General features: G+C 39.8%; 1 long non-coding RNA gene across 1 annotated transcript in view; it reads right to left on the bottom strand.

Annotated features, from left to right (window-relative positions):
* Positions 1-24,416, bottom strand: part of LOC142363430 (uncharacterized) — a 251,345-nt gene that overhangs the window by 82,363 nt on the left and 144,566 nt on the right. Inside the window, exons 4-5 of the long non-coding RNA XR_012765738.1 lie at positions 11,155-11,292; positions 9,916-10,110 (exon numbers count right to left, since the gene is read on the bottom strand). This is a non-coding gene — a long non-coding RNA (uncharacterized LOC142363430). The remainder of the gene's footprint in view (positions 1-9,915; positions 10,111-11,154; positions 11,293-24,416) is intronic.

The following is a 24,416-nucleotide window of genomic DNA, read 5'->3' as shown; positions in this document are numbered from 1 at the left end:
GTTTAGCAAAAACTTTGTCATCTTCTGTTGGTATAAACAAATTTCCAGTTGTTTTATTTTTGACAGTAAAACCACTAGAGATGATGCTATGACTGGAAATCTAGACAGCATTTAGTGTTCAAAGATTCTGAATTTTAGTATTTCTCCTATTGCCTCTTTTATGAGAACTATTAACTGTAATTTAAGCCCAAAGTGTTACAAGCAGTATACAGATTTAAGGATTCTTTCATACCAATTAGAAATAACTCCTAGCTGCACTTCAATGAATAGGCTTTTACCTTTTGTTACAGTGAAGAATCACATAGGACATCTGCATAGATTTGTTTCTTATTATATTTAATGGTATTGGAAAACACAGAGTTAACACATTTCTGCTAGATAAATCTGCAGTTTTTTGAATACCAGCTTCTAAGAAAAATACAAGTTTAAGTATTCAGTTAAACCAAAGTTACAATTTAATTAACATACCAGCAGAATATTCAAAGATCATGTCACCTCATCATTCACACTGCCCTTGGAGGCACAAAGGAAGATCTTCTGTCTTGGACTCACAAGCAACCTAGAAATATTATGATTGCAATCTCTAATGTGCTGGAAAATGCTAACATATGAAAGGTCAACCTGTGCTTTTAAGATAGTTTTGTTTCTACTGTTTTTAAGCTCTATTTTTACTCCCTTCCTGAATGTGTAACTGATTGTACACACATAGAAAATACAACTCAGCACTGACAAAAAAAGCTTAATTATTTAATTTCAAAATTTTAACTGCTGACAGAGGAATAATGGAGAAAAATGTCAAATACTCACTCTCACACTACTTCAAACGCTAAGGTTAACCTAAACCGGAGAGTTAAATGATATTTTTTTCCCCTGTGATTTCTCTACCCTATCTCCCTGTATTGTCCAGTCAAGTCAGTTTGTGTGGTCTGTGACCTCCTAGTTCTCTGCAGGCCACAAGATCACGACCTTATGAAAATTGTTTCTCTTTTTTCTGCCAATGTGAATCCTATTCTTAGGTTAATGGAGAAGAAATTTTAAAGAGAGTTATCACCATTTTTGACAAAACAATTCAAATATCAGATCAGCACAGAAAAGGCAATCTGCCTCTCATTAGCTTGTATGTATATATTGTAAAGATCTTTTTCTGCTCTAAGTGGCCAACTGAAAAGAAAGGTTAAATGTTGGCTTGCTTTTACCAGACAATTCTGTATATCACCTCATGTGGCAAGTGGCCACTGATGAAAGACAGCAGTTGCTTTGGATGTCATCATCTAGAAGGCATCTAGTAACACAGAAGACTAAATTGTTGAGAAAATCATAGAATCATAGAACAGCTCAAGTTGGAAGAGACCTTGAAAGATTATCTGATCCAACCTTTTGCAGGAAAGGAAGGCTAGATGAGATTATCTGGCATCTTGTCCAACTGCACCTTGAAAACCTCCAGTGACGGGGACTCCACCACACCCCTGGGGTGATTGTTCCATTGATTAATTGTTCACATGATAAATTTCTTATATCAAGATGAAACTTCTCCCAGTGCAACTTCTACCTGTTGCCCCTTGTCCTTTACATGTGGCTCCTTGCAATGAGAGAGCCTCCATCCTCTTTGTAGCTGCCATTTAATTACCAGCATACTGTGATGAGGTCCTCCTGAGCCTTCTCTTCTATAGGTTAAAAAGACCTAACTCTTTCCATCTTTCCTCACAGCGCACATTCTCCAGCCCTTTGCTCATCTTTGTGAACTCTCCGTTGTCCCTCTCCAGTCTGTCCATGTCTTTTTTGAATGTGGGCACCAGAACTCACACAGTACTCCAGGTGCAGCCTGACAAGTACCGAGTGGAGTGGGGATGATCACATCTCTCCTTCTGCTAGTAATGCCTCTGAGGATGCAGCCCAAGATCTCATTTGCCTTTGCTGCAGCAGCAGCGCACTGCTGACTCATGTTCAGCTTGTTGTCCACCAGGACACCCAGGTCCCTTTCAGCAAGGCTGCTCCCCAGCCACACGACCTTAGTCTGTACTGGGCTCTTTGGTTATTTCTTCCCAGGTGCAAGACTTTGCACTTGTCTTTGTTAAACTTCATACTGTTCCTGCCAGACCACTCCTCCCGTCTGTCTGGGTCTGTCTGTAAGACAGCTGTCTCTCCCTTCTTACATGGCCACCTCACCACCCAGTTTAGTATCATCTTTTACTACAATAAACCGAACAACAATCCAGTGCAAGAGTCCCATGGTGGTCTTCTGTTGCTGTCTCCACATGCAACAATGATTGAGTTCAGGGCTTAGAGGAGAATCACCACACCTGGAACCCAATCGCCCACCCTATGGCATTCCCAGGACTTTCCAAGGCCTTGGCAATTGTCTTGGCTGCCCGTCCCTCCCCACAGCCCAGCTGCAATCCAGCCTCATCTGCTTGTCTCAGATTAATAAACTTCGAAACAAGGTTTTATAGGTTACAAAATGTTAGACATGTAGGCAGATTCACCACCTCCATAAACAAAAGTTAGCTCATGTCCTTTCATAGAATCATAGAATCATTACGGTTGCAAAAGACCTCTAAGATCATCAAGTCCAACCGTCAACCCAACACCACCATGCCTGCTAAACCATGTCCCGAACTGCCACGTCTATGTAGTTTTTGAACACCTCCAGGGATGAGGACTCCACCACTTCCCTGGGCAGCCTATTCCAATGTCAGACCACTCTTTCAGTAGAGACATTTTTCCTAATATCCAGTCTGAACCTTCTCTGACGCAACTTGAGCCCATTTTCTCTTGTCCTATCGCTAGTTACTTGGGAGAAGAGACCAACACCGGCCTCACTACGACATCCTTTCAGGTAGTTGTAGAGAGTGATAAGGTCTCCCCTCAGTCTCCTCTTCTCCAGACTAAGCAATCCCAGTTCCCTCAGCAGCTCCTCATAAGACTTGTACTCCAGACCCTTCAACAGCTTCTCTGCACACTCTCCAGCACCTCAATGTCCTTCTTGTGGTGAGGGACACAAAACTCAACACAGTATTCGAGGTGCGGACTCACCAGTGGCGAGTACAGCGGCATGATCACTTCCCTAATCCTGCTGGCCACACTATTCCTGATACAAGCCAGGATGCCATTGGTCTTCTTGGCCACCTGGGCACACTGCTGGCTCATGTTCAGCCAGCTGTCAAACAACAACCCCAGGTCCTTTTCCACCGGGCACCTTTCCAACCACTCTTCCCCAAGCCTGTGGCGTTGCATGGGGTTGCTGTAACTGAAGTGCAGGACCTGGCACTTGGCCTTGTTGAACTGCATACGATTGACCTCAGCCCATCGATCCAGTCTGTCCAGATCCCTCTGCAAAGCCTTCCTACCCTCAAGCAGATCAACACTCCCGCCCAATTTGGTGTCATGTGCAAACTTACTGAGGGATCGCTCAATCCGCTCATCCAGATCATTGATAAAGATAGGAAACAAGACTGGCCCCAAAACTGAGCACCCGGGAAACACCACTCGTGACCAGCCGCTAACTGGATTTAACTCCGTTCACCACAACTCTCCGGGCTCGGCCATCCAGCCAGTTTTTTACCCAGCAAAGTGGGACAGGTACTGTCCTGGAAGGGTAAACAAAAGGTAAAAAGCTGTATTTCAGAAAAAACCCATAGGCAACTGTGATGCCTCATGACTGTGGAGAGAGTAGAAGGAACATTTAGACCAAAGTTCTGCAATGACCAAAACCATGTATTTTCAGATCCTAGTGTCCTTCCTCCTCCTTCTCTCTCTTCTTTCTAAAAACCAGTAGCAATCTGGAAAACAGCAATCACAAAAGCTATTGATAGTTTGTGCAGTTCTCAAGTTGTCTGGCATTTTAAGCAATAAAATAATGTTTTACACCCTATAACTCTAGCAAAAAACATCCAAGACTCTCCATTAATGTTAACACAGCTATATTAAGAGGATTTGCCCCAAAACCTTTAACTTTATTCTGAAGGGAAAACTGGTATTATCAAGCACTGGTTTTACCTTTATTAGTTTTTTTTTTTACTAGTTCTATCCTCTTTTTTTTCAGCTTCACTCCAGTGACCATATATAATCACAGAAATATATTTTACATGCAGCCTTTATATTGTTCCCTGGCCCCTTCAGACTGTGTCTAGTATCTCCCTACTCACTGTTCCAGAATATATTATAAAAGCAATTTTGGCCAACTGCTCCCATAAGAGTGGGCCCTTGTCAATGTGTTGCGTTGATACAGCTGAATGAAGGAAGGGAACTCTGTTCGTGTTTCCCTTATGCCTGATGCACAGTGCCACCTCAAATGAATTGATTTCAAGTGCTTTATTTTGACTGTGGTAACACAACTTTTATTTTCATTGGTTTTTGTGCCTTACAAAGTAAGTGCCTTACAAAAAGAGTATAACGATTTCCCTTGCAAGATTAAAAACAAAGTCTGAAAGAATTACATTGATAAGAACCAGCTCTCAAGTGATCTAGTAAGGGCTTTTCTAACTCAAATCTTCTTTGCTGTGCCATCATCAGTTAATATGCAGAGCGGTTTCAGCTCATCCTCGCCTAAATACTATACTTGCACAAAGTCTGCACAGTTGCACCAGGAATTAGAATGTATGCACCTACAAACAACACAATGCTTGTGCAAAACCAAGTCAATTAGGCTCACCCATGCTACTTAAATGCATAAAGAAAATACCAACTGAATTGAGTTTGCTCTCTGTTGCACACAGATTAACAGCGTGGTGACCACTAGTACAGCAAATTTGTAAAAGCTTTAATACTGCAGCATCCCACATTCAAGTGCATGCACTGGGATTGTGCAGTAGAAATCAAGAAATCGGCATAAACCAAGCATCTGGTATGACTGGAGAAATGGTTGATATACGCAGGAATGCACTGATGTCAAGTCAAGAGACTTAAGAACTGTGACACCAGTTAATTAAATGGTAAGCTCAGTGCTAGTATTTTTTTTTCCTCTTCTTGTTTCATGGACTATCATTATTCTATTGCAGAAACAGTTTCCTATTAGCCACCACCATTGTATGCTGTAGGTTAGTCTCAACCTGGTTGACAAAATATTTCATAATTTGTAAGGTTTTTTTGGTGTTTTTTCCCCCACATTTTATGGGGCTTTAATGCCACTACTTCCACCTGCAAGAAGCCAGGTACTGTCCTCACATTCCTCAGACTGCTGTAAAAAAACTGCACAGAGGCAGGCTCTTACCAAAAGCTAGACTGTAAAATATAATGCAGACAGGTTGGAAACATGCAGCTTGTAGTTATAGCTGTAACAGTAACTTGCAAAAGATATTGCAGAATACACAGAAATCAGTGATAATAATTGAGAGATTATCCTTATATGGGAAATCATGTTACTCGGATCTTTCTTTGTCCCCCAAAGTATTTTGAGCTGAAAAATGCACTTAGTAAGAAACTCAGGATATAGGATTAGAAAGTGTTACAATACAATGATTGGCTGTAGAATCCTCACAGTTTTGTTTCACATTTTAGTTTTAAAATATTTTGTGTTTGATTTCATTCTGGCTTTACTTTCTCCAGTCCTGCATGCCAAATGATGACAAATCTCACCATTTCTGGGCCAAATGGATAATACAGCTGCACAGGAGTCATCAAGAGTACTTCCAAATGTATTCTGTGCTGTCATACCTCCACGCTGCCTCATCCCTGCTAACAGTAGAGGTAAACTCACAGCACACAACTCAGTGAGAACATTGCCTCTGGCATATTCAACAGGAGTTGCTTATGTCAAGGAAAGATTATTCCAGCAGGACAGGCAAGCCTGGCTCTCTTCTCCAATGTTACAAATACATGGTGAAACTGCATTATGAGTTTTGCATTACTTTTATAAGACTGTTTTTGAGGGGACCACTGAAATTGAGAAGTGCTATTGTCAAGATTTTACAGGAGGTTCTGAAACGCAGGGGGATTATGCTTCGGTTAATGCACAAAAGAAGTCAACAGGGATTTCCTATTAACAAGGAACAGAACTGCAGTATTCAAAATACTATTCCAGTACTTCAAACACTGTCTCAGACTTCCTGTGTGCTTTCATTTTCCCTCCTTTGGCATTTGGAAGCAAGAGAGAAGAAAGGGTAGCAAATCGGCCTTCAGACGCCAGCAAAAGAATTCTGGGGCAGAGACATAAATACTTGTTCTGGGACAACTCCTCCACGTTTCTTTCGATAACAACAAGGGAATTTTTTCTTATTGATTGCTTTTTGCAGTCGAGCTTACCAAATAGAACTTCCCTCAAATGATTCTTCCAACTAATCTGATAGAAAACTAACCTTGTTATATTTATTGATAGAACACTGAAATAAATATTATAGGTGTAGCAGGAATGTTTCAGTTCATTGATTTTTTTTTTTTTTTTTTAAGGAAATAACAAATGCATTGTATTCCCCTTGGCATATTATGCTGGGAATAATCTGAAAAAATGCTTACCTTGTTCAAAATGCATCTCAAAAAAACCTTCTTCCAGTCCCCAAAGAGCAGGCACCCTTTTGAATAAATCTGATCCTAAGCAAACAAGCAATGTGCAATTTTAATTGTTTGCAGAATTCTCTCCCTGTGCTTGTTCAGGAAATTAAATGAAACCAGTTCATGCTTTTATCTGCAGCAGTGACAAGGCGTGAAGTTTAGGGGAATGTAATTTTTTTCTTAGGGAATGGGTGGGGCTTAGAATTAGCTATTGGTAGTTTAATACATTTCACTGAATCTTTCAGTATCCTTCACTACTTGCTCCTAGTAGACTGTAGACTGCTTCTTCCAAGGCTTGTAGTGAACACTAGCCTAGCAGTATCATTACTGCTCATAACTCTGCCCTGGAACCTTACAGCAGGATCCTTCATTTGGCAGAGAGTGGGATGAATGATAAATACACTAAAAGGATTTTGGGGCCAAGGAGGAGAACAGTATAATGGAAAAGTGCTGAGGGCCCTTGAATGTAGGGGAAGAAAGTATTTTAAAAATTACGCACAGGTCTGAAGAAAAAACATATGAAGCTGAGCAGAATTTTGCTCAGTTTTGCTAAATATGGTACTACGTATGAAAAAGCTTTTCACAAATAAGGCAACACGCAGATGCTTAAATGAGATTGTCTCTCTTCCACAGAGTGAACTGAAGAGCCACCACACACAAATAGCCAAATGGCCTCTTGTGCAAGATTTATAGGCAACACACCAGTATTGAGTCAAATAGCCTCCTAGGGCAGTTTCTCTGACTTCCTAAAGACAATAATTTGAAATAATATGAGATGATAAATGCAAATGTATTACAGTGCAATGCCACAAAGCTCCCCAAAACACTGTCACTTTCATTATCCACACAGCCTGACGTTACCTATTTCACTACGAGGACCTAAAAAGACACTAATTTTTTTTAGAGGCTTTAAAACCTGAAACTAGACCTCAGAAAAGAAACAAACAGAAAAAACCCCAACCCAAACAACCAAAGGATCCTACAGTTAAGGTCCATAGCACATGTGAAAGTACACTGCAGAAATGCTACAAGCTGCATCTCAATTTTATTTACCTTGAGGGTTCCCCACTGAGTCCAGAGCATTGATAAAATTGTGAGGAAGTTTTCTGTGATTAGAAGACCAATGCCTAGCTTGACCAGAGATAGAATATGATTATACCCTTCCCACAGGACCAAGCATAAACTTCATCTGTATATGGCTTCTAGCTAAAGAGCACTGCTACTGAAAGCAACTTATTCCTTGCCAGGGGTTATATCCAGTGTCTTTTCTGTGGACATTATGTATAGAGACTTTGCACACCACTAAAAAAAGAGACATGGGAAGCCTTCTGGGTAGTATCTGTTCATGAAGAACTACAGGATTCTTTTCAGCTCTGTTCACTGTTAGAGCTTTACTTCCTTATTGAGCATGCAGAATCTGAGTTCTTGCCATAAAGAATTGTTTTGTACAAGTTTTGCAGCAATAATGATTTCTTCCCAGCACACTGTGTTTTGACTAACCTTGGAGAGTATTTATGAATTCACAATGTCTATGACTGCTATATGTAGATTAAGCCACTGCTTTCGATGCATTTTTTCCTACTGTTATTGTACAACTATTCAAAAGAATAAACACTTAATAAGAAAGGAAACTGAACAGTTTATCTTATTGGCAATGCTGGTTGTCATATGGTGTCATATGGTGTCATATGGTGTCATATGGCCCAGTGACAGGACAAGGGGCAATGGGCACAAACTGAGGCACAGGAAGTTCCGTCTGAACATGAGGAAGAACTTCTTCCCTCTGAGGGTGACGGAGCACTGGAACAGGCTGCCCAGGGAGGTTGTGGAGTCTCCTTCTCTGGAGATATTCAAGACCCGCCTGGATAAGGTCCTGTGCAGCCTGCTGTAGGTGACCCTGCTTCGGCAGGGGGGTTGGACTAGATGACCCACAGAGGTCCCTTCCAACCCCTACTATTCTGTGATTCTGTGATTCTGTGTTCATGTTTCCTGGTTATCCACTAACTGTCCCTCACTGTAGATGCATACAGTTTTCCCAAATATTGGTGAAGGCTGTTTTAATGGTTCCAGTGAAAATGCTTTGGAAACAGACAACAGCATAGTTTCTTTCTGATGGCTGTCTTGTGTCTGCTTACTCAGTATGTGTGTACACACACACGGATAGGGGAATGCCCTATATTTATCAAATGTTTCCATCTAAGACATCACAGTCTCTTTGCACTGTGTTATTTGTACTTCAGAATGTGGAGGATTAGTATGGGCAGAAATGGAGAACGGTATGGTCACTGTTTCTAAAACCCTTTTCCAACCCTTAAGTAAAGGATCGTAGTCCTTCTCATGAGCAGTATTCAAAATTGCTTCACCAAAATTTTTGAGCATGTATTGACTATCAGTGCATAACAGTATAAAGTATCCTTTGTAAAAACAGAAATCCTTCATGACCTATATTTACTGGAAAATATAAAATAGAATAGTTCCAGTTGGAAAGGACCTACAGTGATCATCTAGCCCACTTCTTATCTGGTCTGATAACAACCTTAAAGTAAAGGGAACTGGTACAATCAACACACGCTTTGGGCCTTGCGCACTGCCACCTCGTGGTAATTCAGACCCACATTCTAGAACTACACAAGCCCCAAACACTAAATGTCTACTTAGAACTTAAATATGACAAGACAGCAGTATTTCCTGGCATCATCTCCTAGAAACCTCAATGGGCCAAAATAAATATGTCAGTTATAAAAATCCTAGTGTTGCTTCTAGTTTAAAGGAACTGCTCTTGTTGCATCATACAGCGGCTGCCTCAAAAGACCAGCTCACTAATTTCAGGCTTTTCCATACACAGACAGCATCTGTTATATTGAGGGTCTATAAATTCCTACAGCACCATTCATGACACAGTCATTAAGAGGGCTGTATATTGAAAGGTAGATCATAATTTAAAATGCCATTCCAGATAAAGCTAAATTGAAGCAACGCATTCAAATGACTTTTCCAAACTCCCAGATGGGTTAGAAAAGGAAATAGGAACCACTGGAGTTGACTATGGTAGTATTTACACTAGACCAAGCCTGCATTAAGTACAGCGAATTTGAAATCTTCACACCAGAATAAGGACAAGACACTTCTTTGTAAGGAAAGAAAGAGCAGCAATACCTTTAGGAAATTGAAAACCAAGTATTGCTACATGTCCCTGCGCATGTTGAAGTCCTTCCGAGGTAGTGCTAACACCCTTTTGCTTGCTAGCATGCTCATCAGTGATAGCACTGTCACTACAGCGGAGGGTTGGGTTAGTCTGGTGGTTAACCCATTCTCCTGCACCACAGCAGCAGCTTTGGAGCAATACTGTACACAGATGCAGCATAGTGGCATCTTCCATATTTATGTCGCCCCTGTAAATTTGGGGCAGAGGAAATAAGCATGTTTTACCTGCATGATGTTGTAGCTTTGTATCATACCAAGTCAGATAAGCCAGTATGTGGATTTCCTTCTGCTCAGCTCCTCAGATCATACTCTGCACCACTGTATTACATGTACCCGCTAACGCAGTCCCTTTGTACATATATAAAAAACAGCTGTCGATGATGATATCTTACTGATATCTTGGAGACGAGTTCTGAAAGTCTGTGAAAATACAAAAAACAGAGACTAAAACTCATGAAGTAGACTGGAGAACTGTTCAAAAGGGGTCTATCCTAATACCAGTGCCAGTAGCCATTAACAGCTAATCAGGAAATATGTAAGAATTAATATACCAAGCCAAACTAAAGCTGCATGCAACTCATGATTACACGTCTAAAAGAGACTAATAGCACACACAAGAAAGACTGCAATAACCAAAGAAACATTACTTCCCCTAGATACTTCCTGACATCCAGCAACCTGGTGCAATTCCTTTCCTTCAGCAATTTGTCCATTCATTTTTGAAAACACATGGACTTTGAACTGAGGTAAAAGAGAACAGAGTGATAGGTTGCCATTTGGTGTGAATTGGCATAATTCCATGGATTCCATTGGACATATACAGGTCTGCAGCTGGTAGCAAACTAGATCAGTGTGTTCAACAAAGAGAATTTGTGCTTTGTGTGTTTAAGAAAGACCAACATCTGAGCAACAATATCAATTTAGGTATGTATCTACTCAAGTTTTTCCATAGCGTCTTGCTCCTCTCTGTCTCAAAGGTAATTCACAAGAGTTGTTCAAATGATAAAAAAGACAACTATTTCCACTTCTTTATATTTTGAAAATGTAGCATTGAGGAAAAGTCAAACATTTTTTGCAGTACTTTTTCTAATAGTTTTGGGGTTATCTGAATTTCTGCTTGCACGTGGACTTAATCACTGCTGCACATTTTGCTTTCTAGAACCTGGGGTAATTGGCAGCACAAGGCAGCCCTTTACAATGTAACACCTTATGCTGGGCCACCATACTGTGAGACCACAGAGTTGATAACTCACCTAGCAGGAGTCGACAGACTACACTGAAAATTAGAGGGTAAAAAAAAAAAAAAAAGAAAGAAAGAGGGGGAGGGAGACAGAGAGATACATTTTTAAAGATAACCTGGAGGCAAATATAATATTTATACTTATTTATCCTCACAGCACAATCATAAGCCCCAAAACATGTCTAATGAGGTGGAATTGCAAAATGGCCATGAGTCCCACTTACTTGGCTTCTCAGTGGTCTCCTAGCAGTCATATGGATCTGTATTTTTCAACTATGTGACTGCTGCAGGCAAAACTCCTATAAGTAAAAGTCACAGTAAGTCCTTAACTCCCAGTGGCATTCATCCGCAAAAATGCCAACCTAGGAAAAATGAAAAGACAGACAAAAAAAGTTGCAGGGGCAATTAAGCACTGCAGACAACTGTACTCCATGCTTCATATTTGCAGGGCATCCTCTGCTCAAACCAACTTTGATTCACAGCCTTCCTCATCTCTCTTTGAACAGCCTCAACTCTTCAAGCCTTCATAAACAATTATAAATATGAAAGAAATCAAAAGATGTTAAAGAGTTGTCCAGTGTCATCACAGAAAAATGAGCCCCAGCCTGATCAATATTGTGTCTTCCACCTGTCATTTAGCAGATTCTAGTTTTATTTCAAGTCCTTTTAAGAAAGTATCCAATACTTCATACGAATTCTGGATTTTTATACTGGTTGAATCCAATCTGTACATTAAACCAGCTGCTGAGTTCGAACTGTTTGAGGTCCTAACGTGAGCAGGTTAACCATCATGACTTCCAAAAAATGGTCCCAGATTCCTAATGTGCTGAAAACTCATCCTTTTGTCTGAACATCCTGATTATGTTGTTCTTTCTTAAATGTCTATTTTTTAAGATGTCAGATTTGCAGCACTATAGAACCAAAAAAAAATTCGCCCCCCCCCAGATGAGGCTATCTATAAGGCATCTTTGGCATTATGGAAGTATGAGGACCAGAGCTGAGTCAGCTAAACACCGCTTATTTGCTTGGACAGCAAAACAGTTTGCTGTGGTTCTGAGGAGCTGTGGCTTCCAGCAAGAGCAGAGATAATTGCAGTTGCTTCAGAGCATTTGGAGGTAGTGATGGAGATGTCCAACTACCTCAACATAGGCACTGGAATTGGGGAAGTTTGGCTCAAAGATTAGTTCTGCAGATTAAATTAGCTCTGTAGCGTTTACTTCTTCCTTCTCCAAACATCTAAGAAAATCTAAAAATTCTAACCTCTTTTTAAATTAGTTTTCAGACATGTTTTAGCTTAGCAATTCAGATACTCCACACCACCCAGCTGATCGGGTGATGAACACATATGTGCATTCCTAAAACAAACTTTCAAATGAGGAAGCAGAGTCAGAAAAAAGGTGGAGTAACTTTCAGGATATTGCAATATGGCCCTAGTAATACTTCACTTCTAGTTCCAAAAAAACTCACTTTGCAAGCTGAAATTAGAAGCATAAGGGAAAAATTTAAACCCACGGCTAGAGAAGTTACTGACAGCTTTAGCTGTTACTGTTTGAGTATGTTCAGAAGAGACTATCAAGTCTGATCCATCCATGACATCCAAGAAGTCCCAAGAAGCAATAGTCTGACAAACTGTCAGAGCCATGAACACAGCAGAAATTCCAGCACAAGCACCATAGGTACTAAGCACCAGTGCATGCAAAAGCAGCACTTCTCTCAGTCTCTGCACTAAAGGGTTTATGTGACTTCTTTTCCTCGTTGCATTGCAATCTTTGTTGTAGATTCAGATACATAAAAAATAGAAATTAATATCTACTAAAGGCTGTAGAAGACAGTGTGAAGCTACTTTTAAAACTATTATATGAATGGCTCATTCACACTTACTTGGAATAGACAGCCTGAGATGATAGAAATAGATCCCCGAGAGGTATCATGTCATCATGATGTACACTGAAAAGATGCACTCTAATCTCCATTCATACTTGGCATAATAATTAGATTTTGTAATCAGTAAGCTTAATATCTTTAAACTTCCTCTGACATTGCAGATTTCTCTCTGTTTCCCATCCAATTTATCAGCCTTTTTATAAAGACAGTAAGAATAAACTTTACCCTTTCTCCTTGGAAAGCAACAAAAATGTTCTCCTCCTCCTTGAATGTTATGTTTTAGATGTTACATAACTAAACAATGAAGATAACAGAGAACTCACATTATTCTGATACAGAGCTGATTTGGTGTTGGTTTGAATTCCTGTGAGGTACAAGATGACCTGCCATATAATACAACAGCCTGAAACTGGGGGCTGTGTTAGAATGTCTATAGTTAAAGAAATACTTAACTGTTCATGCGATATGACAAATCTGTCTTTATTTGTGATCTCCTGTAGAAAATAGAGTACTACAAATCTGGAGCCAATAATTTAGCTTAATCTGCTTGATTCATTCACTGTGTCTTTCACTTCTAAAGACATAATTTCAAACCTAGCCCAGACCCAACTGACAGAAAATCTTTTTGAGCTGAGTCATGGGAAAGGTCACAGTTAAAGAATTTCCTAAGCTTTAGTCTGATTTGAACCACAACAGCCCATAATGTGGAATAAGTAACAGAGTCACGACACCTACAGCCATGAAATCTAGTATCCTTGATCTTCGTATGCAACGTAACATTACTGACTGGGATTCTAAAAATCTTCTACTAAAGAAAAAGCGTGCAGCTCCACTACAAGCCTGCTTGTTCTCAGATGCCTTTTCTGCTGGCCCCATGATAACTGGATGGTTTGGTGGGGTTAGATGTTGCTCGTCTGCCGTTTCCGATGCACTCTGGAGGCCCCCATGTACTTGTGACTTTACCACCTGTGTCTGGGGAGCTGACTTTTTCAAGCCAGAATGGCTGGCAGCTGTGACACAGGTTACGTCTCTTCAGTGCAAACTCTGTGACAGTCACTTGACCCTCCTTAGCACTAAGCAAACACATTGTCTGCAGACAGAGAGGGGAAAATGAACCCTCTCTGCTTTATGGATATCTCACGCTATGTATACTGAGCCATTTATCTTCGCCTGTGTGCCCCACATACAGTCATATTTATGTACCTGTGGGGGCTGTAAGGAGCTTATTTATTATTTGTTTTTATTTAATGATCTCTGTCATTCTCCCCTAGGAATACCCACATGCACTATGCAAATCATATTAAGCCCCCGGCAACAGTGAGAATGCCTTGAGCATTAATATCTGGTACATCAGCTCTTTGCATGTAGGCAACTTGGTTACTGAACGAAGTCCTTCCCTGAACTTGCCCCCTAGCCACCTTCATTTGCTGACAGTGTCATTCGCCTCCCTGACTTACAGTCTTTTCTAGGAAGTAGATGGGCCTTGCTCCAGGCTCCCTTTCTTCCTAACTGCAGCACTGAGGCCAGTGGTTTCCAAACGGTGGTCTGTAAACCCTCCCATCTCTACAGAAAACAGGTTATTTTGCATGCTGAGAGCTCACAATGTCACACCAGGAGAAGAAAAGCAAATCAAACACTTTTCTAGCAACTATCATTAATTTAGATGATGATACAGGCATTGTATGATCAAATCTCTGAGGCAAGATGGTGAAAAAAGAGGTCAACAAATCATAGTTAACCCCTACGACAAAAGAGCATCCATAATATGGAAAGAAGGTGTGAGAATTTACAAGAATTCCTTCTCTCTAACCATAGCATTGCAGAAAACTAGGGATAGTGGATTGACCCTGAGACTTAGAAACATGTGTTTCTTTGCAATGACTTCTTCTATAACCTTTGCCAATTCACTTAGCCTTTCTAAATCACACTTACGTATCTGTGATACAGGGATAAAAATCATGAATCACCACTGTAAAAATCAGAGAAGTCTGAATTGCAAACAAAACCATGATCTTAGTAGGAATCACTGCTTTTGTTAAGGGAAAAAATTCTATGTTTCTCATAACCCCTTGTCATGAGCTTTATAGTGCCCAGACTGCGACTGTCTTTCTAAAAGTCAGGTCTAACAAATCAAATACCACTTCCAAAAGCATTTTTTTGAAAATATATACCACATTTCAACTCATCCTTCATTATTCTTATGCCTATCTCCTTTTAGCTCTCTGCATTGTTGCTTTGCTATTCTAGTCCACATGATCTGCACTTTGATTAATTAATTTATTCTGATTATTTAACTCCTTTTTCCATATTCTTCTTCCTTGATTTTTCTTCCCTTATCTCCCTGTCAGTCTTTTCTTTGTATCCCTCTCTCTTTCTGCTCTCAAGTAATTGTTTTTCTTTTCATCTCTGCTTCTTCCATTTATTATCTTCATATATGGAAAAATATACACTAATACCTCCAGGGAAAATAATCCACAATGCAAACACTCAGTGAGAGAGAGAGGAGATCCAAAGAAGCTGCGGTGCTGAAAGAGATCTAGCAGAGACAGCAAACTGAAGATTAGATACGGTTTTGCAAGAAGATAAGGCTACAGAAAAGGCTAATGAAATCTTGCCAACATATGCCGATGCATCACCTTGTGTTATAGATCAGAGAGATTTAAACTGGGCCTTATAGGGATTTCTTATCAGCTGTTATGGAATACTCTATTAGGTTTTATGTAATATGTTGCTTTAGCAATACACCCATCTACCCAGGTATTTATATAGACTGTATCACCAATATTCACTACAGAGCTGACAACAACCTATAGGGAATTCAAAGAGGATCAACAGAAAAACAACAAGCGGCTGAAATGACAACTGCAAAAAAATATGGAAAATGTTGAATAGCACTCAACTTGGTCAGGGAGGGGTTAAAGAGCTCGCAAAAAAAAGTGGCAAAAATAGAACATATCTGATTATCAAGGATGAAGAAACACATTTTCACACCATGCAGAAAGAGATAAAATGAAAACAGGAAAACCTATGTTAAATTTAATGAAAAACTTGAGACTGTGGAAGAGTCTCAGGTGAGAGGCTTGTAAGAGCCACCACTTGGGACTTTAATGGCATGATACAGATTTTATTTTTTTTTCAATTGTCCCCAACCATGTGCTGAGATGCTACACTTCAAGAAATATTTCTATTAGAAACAGTAACTTTAACTTGCACCCAGATATTAGAATCTCTCTCTAAAATATTTAAGTCAACAAGAACCTCATTTCAGTGACCTTATTCCAGATCCACTCTCACAGAAATCAACGCAGGATAAAAGCATGGAAGTTATCTTCCATTCAGCAGCAGTAATGCTGTTTGAGATGCATGTTCAACCTTGGAGCATAATGAGCTTTATCTGCTACTTGACCATGCTGTAAGTCAGTGTTAATAAAAATATACTATAAATAATTAACAGTAATTCAAATATTCATATGTTGTTGGGGGCAAGGCCTTTTAACACACAGTTGAAGATACATTAGTGAACCATGATATATTTCACCAAGGTTAACTTTATCCTAAAAATTCTACCCTAATGCACAGAGCAATAAGATATCAGAATGGCCATCAGACAGTTTGCTAATATATAACTACAATATTCTTACTTGATAAACTACAATTTCAGAAATGGTTGATTCATATGAGCAAGCTTTAAAATATATTGGAAGCAATAATTTCATTTGACTAATGCTGATATTATGCACTTATATATATATATGTGTGTTTTTTTGTTGTTGTTGTTGTTTTTTTTAAAAAAAAAAAAAAAGCATTCTTTCTTTTTTTATCCAGGAAAGCGATTTTTCTTCCACAGCATTGGAAATGTCACCTCAAATTTTCACTTGAAGGTAGAATTGCTCCTGAGCCAAATGATACTGTGTATAACTACAAACATCATCTCCCCCAGGTGACTTTAGGAGCTATGTTTTCCTTTTCTGTAAGTGTTCAGATACGTAGCTTTGCCTCTGGAGCTGAACAGAAAGCCAGTATTGAGTGTATACTCTCCCACCCATATGGACATGTAACTTGATATTAACATGATCCATACCCACACAGTGATAAAACTGAACAAAAAACTCTTAGTCTAAATATAGAAGTGATGCTGGAGAAAGCTCTATGAATCTCCCTCTGCATGTAGTCTTACTAAGAGACTCCTCTCCCTGGGTGAGCATGCAATACTAACAATGAATTAGATTTGTTGGTGCTATTAACCCCCCACTATGAAAATGCAATGTGGAAATGTTCCTAAGTGCTTTGAAAAAAGCACAAGGAGCTAATAGTTAATCTTTTTTAAAAAAATCAGAAATACAGAAAGTAAAATTTTATAAATGTGAAAAGTCAATGTTCCAATAGCATTGTTAGTTCATTTGCATTTCTCATCTGTAATATTGACTACTCAAGCTTTTCTCGTTAAATGAATGGTCTGCTGCCTTTCAGTTCATGTTAAATTTATTTACTAAAGTGTACAAGACAGACTTAGTAGTTAGATAAAGGAGGCATGGTTAGCGAGGCCACCCTGTGATACCATTGAACACTTGGCTTTTGCAAAAAAACCCCAAATAAACAGAACACCTACTGAAAGCAATCCTTTCATGTAAAAAAATAACTTCTTCAAAATACAGTTGCAGAGGATGAACAGTAATAAGTGCAATCAGGTTTCCAACAATGAAATTAATCACAAATGCCATCTCTAATTGATTCGGCATGAGTGGTCCAGTGCAGTTCAGCAATACTGCTGCAGCCCTTGGCATTTGATGGCCATATATTCATGTCCTAGTCCTGCACTTAGGGCCAAATTAAAAAGTTTGCAGTTCTCACTTCATTTCAGGAGGGACTTCAACTCACCTTTTTACAGTACATGCTACTTGCTTTAAGAACTTGGTGTTAATGCAGGTTAGGCTGCCCAGTGTCCAAGAAGACTACTTGCTGTAGTTTATCTGTTAGATGTGTTTTGAGATCCCTGAATTACCAACACTAGGGGAAAAAAGGGTACTACTGCACAGTGAAAATCACAGCCATATGGATACAGGAATGTCATTTTTATACTAAAAACAAAAGCAAGAAAGGAAGATCATGTTGCTTCTCTTGAATGGTTACAAAATATTTGTTATCAGAGCTTATGCTGGAAGGTCACAGCTACCCTGACAGGCTTGCCTTTCACTGCACTAGTTTTTAAAAAGTAGGTGGGCTCAAGAATCACTTTTTAAAATCAGGTAAGGAGTATTTCCAAGCTGATCTCCTGAACCTGTGACACACTCTTTAAGCCACCTACCTGGTATTCAAAACCTCCGTTAAGTCTGCCCTGTTGTAATTACCGGGCAGCCACTGCCTCAGGATAAATCTAATAGACATTTTGGCACTGTCAGATTAAAACTTACCTTATCAACTCACTGCAAGTACTTCAGCTCTTGGGAGAGAATTTATGACTAGGAATCACATTTTGCAAAATGATTAAAGTTACCAAACATCCATAAAAAGTTGCAGTTGTAGATATCATTTTTTTGAAAGTCTGCTTAATTTATGAGAGGTGGAAGGTATATTGTCATTTAGAGTCCACAGTGATGCAGCAATTTAGCATTTCGCTGAAGCTGTACACAGCTGCTGTCTCATTTATGATTTTTACATGGTTTTAAATTGCCTTGTTTGCAACTGGGGGCGTTCGCATACTGGGAAGGGAGGAGGGGGAAACAGACTCTCCTTATTGTCCCCTACCCTACAGTTAAAATGCGAAGCAGGTCATGTTCCTTCTAACAAGACTGTGAGCTGTGCAGTGAGCTTCAGCAGACTCTAAAGACAGAGTGTCCCTCTCTCCTCTCTGCCCCTGCCTGACCCAAGTCCTGCAGTACAATAAAATTAAACACAGATGTGAACTCCTCTGCTGCCAGTCCAGCACTGGAGATGCTACATGCTGCAAGGACAATGAACTGCGACATTAACACAAATGGGAAGTGTTTTAGCTAGCCCATTCCCAGCAATGGGAGGCTCTGTCTGACAAACACAAGCCAGTGACACGCACATCCATAAAGCAGGGTCCTTTAGCCTTGCAGGAAGTTTACCTCTGTCCTCCTAACAGAGTACATCCTCTAATTCTGCTCTGCATTGGTGTTCTTACTGATACTACAGGCAGCAGAGGAAAGGAGGGTTTCTGTCATCAGCTTACGGTCAATTGCCCATCACTTTGAAGTTAACAGATGAAGTGTCTCTCTGGATGTTAAATCCACATTGTGATGTCAGGTTCTCTGTGCAGGGGGAACTGCAGGCTTCCTAAGAGGACAACCGCTATCTCCTTAAGAGCTATAATATAGCATCAGAAGCCTTATCAACTCAAATTACATTTCTTTGGGTCATCCTGACAATCTTCCTCATGGCTTAAGACTTTCTCCCTTAGATCACTTCCTATTTTCTTCTTCTATATCTCACATCCCTTACCTCTTAGTCCACTTCCAGCCAGGTACGTACACTTCGAAGCCTGTTAGATGGAAGCACTCCAACAGGCTTGTCACAGGATCAGAGAATGGTTGAGGTTGGAAGGGACCTCTGGAGGTCATCTGGTCCAACTTCTCTCCTTGAGCAGGGCCAGCTGCAGCCGGCTGCCCAGGACCATGTCCAGAGAGCTTCTCAATATCCCTAAGAATGGAGACTTCACGAACTCCCTGGGCACTCTGTGCCAGTGCTCAGTCACCCTCACAGTAAAAGAAGTGTTTCCTCATGTTCAAACAGAGCCTCTTGTGTTTCAGTTTGTGCCCATTGCTTCTTGTCCTGTCAATGGACGTCACTGAAAAGAGCCTAGCCCCGTCTTCCTCATATCCTTCCTTCAGATACTTCTACATTGATAAGATGCCTGCCAGCATCTGCAGCTTAACAAAGACTCTGCAATGACATCAGGTAAAAAGTAATACTTATGCTGTTTATTTGCACCTACTGCTTGGTATAAATAGGCAACTCAGTATAACATCAGGTAGTGGAGTGGCACGTTTCTGTGTTTAAAGAAGTACGTATCAAAAGCTAAGAGGCTCTTAATATTGCTTACAGCTCAAGCTTTTGATTCTGCATGTAGGTCAGTTCCTTCCCCACTGTGAGGCAAATTCACCCTGACTCTTCAATAAACTTTGACAGAGACCTGGAGAGTTTTGATTAAACAGCAATTAAAGCTACCAACACTGTGTTAAAAAAAAGACAACGACAAATGAAATTGAGTCAGTGTAAATGCTGGACATGGAAAATGTGTAAATGCCAATCTGGAAAATGTTTATTTATTATCTACTGCTTCAGAAGATCTATTCGTATTTGCAAATTAAGCCAGTTGTAGACATGAGATTGGACATAAGATGTCTTGATCATCATCCATGTCCTTCCAGATGTTCTCCATACAGTTTGCAGCTTGTTAACAACTGAGGCTCTGAGAGGCATCAGCACTGTCATGTGCTCATCAAAACTGAACCACTGAGATCTCCAAGGTCAAACTAGTGCAATGCACAGATCTCCAAGCTGAGAGGAGTGCAAAGGAGTATAGGGATGTCACCTATCTACCTATCCTTCCACTACCAATAATTCCTTTATCTTATTTTCCATTAGGTCACTTTTTCATTTTTCATTTTACCAAGCTAGATTTGTGTTTATAACTGAAAACTAATTAAAGACATTTTGATTTATACCTGTAGAAATCCAGTCTCTCCCCCTTGAGCATTATAATTTTCCAGCTTAATTGAATCCTACATTGCATTTATGATGTAATTTTAAGAATCCCTAAAAACAAACTCGAAAGGCTGTTTTCATTACTTCTGAATTTCTTCTGTAACAGGCAGTGTTTTATCTATGGAGAAGGCTGGAGTTCCTGTCAATTGTAATAAAATCCAAATGCTTCTTAATAACTGAAGTCAAAAGGAGCCACAACAATGAGGAATTAAGAGATTAACAGCAGTAATAATGAACTAATTGAAACAATAACCTATTAACTGGTGTCTTGGCGGTCTTTGCAGACACTGGAAGCTATATGTAACTGAAGTTGGCACTTTTAAGCGTAAAGGCTTGTCCTACTCTGTGAAATCCTTGTATTGCAAGGAAGAGACCTCACACTTCCCCTTTCTGTGAGAATATAACATGCTGATCACTGACATTTCGTTAACTTTCACAATCAGGAGCCCGTTTCATGCAAAAGAACTACAAATTCGCTATTTTTTTTTTATAAAAATACAGTTTAGCTCTGCAGCTTTACCATTAACAATCACAGAGATGTAAACGCTTGCTCTATAAGCAAATTATTTTGTTGTCTAAGTTTGTTTCCAGAATAGGTAGATATCATATCATTAAGATACGGCATGTTTAAGTAATTAAATCAATATTAATAGAGTGAACATTAACGTGTCAGCTTCAGCAAAGCAGCTACAGGGAGTGTTTGGAAAGGTCACCCCTTTCGAGGATGCCCAACAATATCAGTCCTTTCCAGCTTATAGCACAGGGCAATTTATCGTACGAGGGAAGCTGTTGCCATTGTGGACTGTCCACGGCAATGCAGGGAACACTTCTGTCACTTAACAGAAATTGAGCATCTGCCCTTCTTTCATTCCTCAAGAAAGGAGGCGGCAGATGTTTGATGAATAGATACGGCCAGTACCCTTAGCCATGTCAGCAATCCACAGCCAAATAATTCACTGCAAAACCCTATCTACCTATGTGAAATATGGTACCTGTTTGATAATGCAGCTGATACTGAAGAAGAAAACCTGGCAGAATTTAACCCTTCAAAAATAAACAATCATTGGAAACAAAAAGTGAGGGAAATTACTAACATTTACCTCAACAATTCTAGAAAGGGACCCAGCACCAGCCCAAGTTGTCCTGCAGAGCATCTGTGCTAGAGTTGACAGGCTAGCAGCCTAAAACCTGTAGACCAGAGCATGATGTAAATGTTGTTCATCATAAAAATCAATGGTTCTTTTGCTAAGTGGTCAATATTTATTTAGCTTTAGCATTGTTTAATTCAATGCATCAATTAAAGATAGTGTAATGTCTGATTTGGTCCCAAGCTGCTGTTTGTGTTTGTCGTTACCTCATCTGTTTGATATCACTCATGTCTTTAAGTCTCTGCTCTTTTGTCCCCTTGCATAACTCAAGGACAGGAGTAATTGACGTGAAACTTTTAAAAATTAATTTCACCGCATATGCCACTAACAGAGAGTGCAAGTCCTCAGAATCATTTATAACTTCATGGTGATTGGCCCTGACAAAACAATACCTTAAAAACTCACGAAAGTAAATTATGGTCCAGGCAAATGGCTGAATGTGAACTGGGCCCAAGGCTTGGAGTGCAGCCAGGCAAAAACAAAGTAATGCGCTTTTGATATTAATAACAGAGATGATATTGATCCGTAAGCCAGTGTCACTTCTATGCTTAGGCAAGGAGATTGCTTCAGGCATTTAGTCCACTGAAAGCCACTTTCCATATAGGCCATTTAATTCTGGGAGTCTTTAATTATATGAAATGGAACCCAGTTAAAGGGCCAGATACCTATTTACTCATCTTAGATATGGGCTGTGATTCAGGAAGCTGTCAAAAAAGTATATAACTCAATTCTTAGATTTCGAAACGCAGCTGTCTTTTCATATGTTTATTTCATCTGTGTATTTCTTTGGCTCAGAGCCTGCTGGGAATTTGTAAGTACATGGACTCAAATTATAGGATGATATTTTTCAAAAGACCTGAAGCTCATCTTCCTTTTTTTTATTTTTTTCATTTTTTACACAACAAAAGCAGCAGCTAAGAGAATCAATCTCTTACTAAAACACAGGATGAACTAGAAAAGAGACAGTACAGACGTACAGTTTGAAAATATCCTGTCACATGTGCATTTGCACACATCTGAAAATGTACTTGTTATTCTCAAACAAAAGTGGTCAGATTTGCATAAATAAATTACTTGCTTTAAATCTACTAGAAGAGGTTGTCCCTTAAAAATTTTTCCACAGGGAAGGATACTGAGAAGTGCCAGGGATTGCTTGTATTCTTGCTACATCCTTACCTGCTCAGAGGACTGAATTTTCTAGAGCTAAGGGAAGGGAAAGTGGAGTGCATATGGGACTGCATAAAGGAGAAACCAGGGTACCTAATGCTGACAAATGTCTGCGGCAAAACTATACTTCTGTTTGACTTTTACCTATACACGTGACCCTAACCAAAGATTCCTCTTTCTAAGGCTGGAGTACCTTTTTTTCTGTAGCATGAATTTATTACCAGGAGACTGAAATAACCATTTTAGTATATCGTTATATGTCTTACACATAAGCTACCTGAGATGTTCAAATCTCTGTGCTTAACTAAGCTCATTTTGGGCGTGAATGTTGTTCTCTCTCTCCTGTCCAAGTGGCACGAGTACAACTTTCCATGCTCATTTCCACCCTCATTTTTCATTCCTCATGTCCCTCATCAGAGAATTCTCCTATGACATGTTCCCTTGCCAGCCTAGCAAGATATCATTCTGACAGTATGTATGTATCAGTAACTAAACAGGGAGCAATGCAGGAACTAGGTACTGCTTCTACAACTTGAAAGATATGTTTGTTTCCCTGGATGCAACAAACTTGACTGCCTTATTCGTCATAGCAAGGGATTGCATTCCCATGAACAGATAGGTACATAATACTAAAAAAATTTAAAATATTCACTTAGTAAAGACAATCTACAACCTTATTCCAACAGACCACAGCTCTTTACAGAAAGCTCTTTAAACCTTTTCTTGCAGAGCTTAACATGCCTACTACAAACATTTCCTTGAGAATCAGTCAAGTCTCATCCAGCAACAGGCAACACAGTGTAGAGCATGTCTGGTCAGAGAGTCCACCAACTGCTTACGTCAATGGGCTTTGCCATTAGCTTTCCTCCTCATCACGAAGTGGAAAATTGCCCCATGTTTTATTCCCCCCTCAGCTCCCATATTACACCCCACCATTGAAACTCACATGTACAAAGCTCAGATCTCTGGGCTTTAAGTGAGGATTTAATTCAGCAGAAATAAGGAAGTGAAGTGTCTCAGACTAACCTAAGCACACGCTGCAAAACTTCTGCCCATCAGCCAACCACTGCTGTTCCAGCCATACCTTGCGCTTCTGCCACAACCAAATTTTAACTTCAGTTAAAATAACAATCAACATAATTTAACTCAGAAGACTGAAGACTTGTGCTCCTATTAACAGATAGCTATTCCACCTCTAAACAGATGCTGAGCTCCAAGCTCAAAAGTACCAATAATTTCCATATTAAGTGAATGAAAATGTTTCACAAAAGCAGGGGCAAGACAGAAAGGGAAGCAAGTGGTCAGCAATGCTTACCTAGCATACTCCATCTGGAGGTCCTGAATCAATACAAGGAAGTTAAAAGAGATCATGTGCTTAATGCCAATGTGAAGCCAAGTTGTCATGCTGTTTAATAATCCATCAACCTCTGTATAACACACATAACTTCTTCCTAGCCATGAGGAAAAAGTTTGGTTTTTATGGATGTGAAATGAGCTGAATCCTAAATGCAGCTATAGCATTTTAACAGTCTTGAGCACAAAAATACATAATATTGCAC

This window comes from Opisthocomus hoazin, chromosome 17 (genome assembly GCF_030867145.1).
Source record: "Opisthocomus hoazin isolate bOpiHoa1 chromosome 17, bOpiHoa1.hap1, whole genome shotgun sequence".
NCBI lineage: Eukaryota > Metazoa > Chordata > Aves > Opisthocomiformes > Opisthocomidae > Opisthocomus > Opisthocomus hoazin.
Note: the sequence above shows the minus strand (reverse complement) of the source record. Positions and strands in the feature narration are given on the sequence as shown.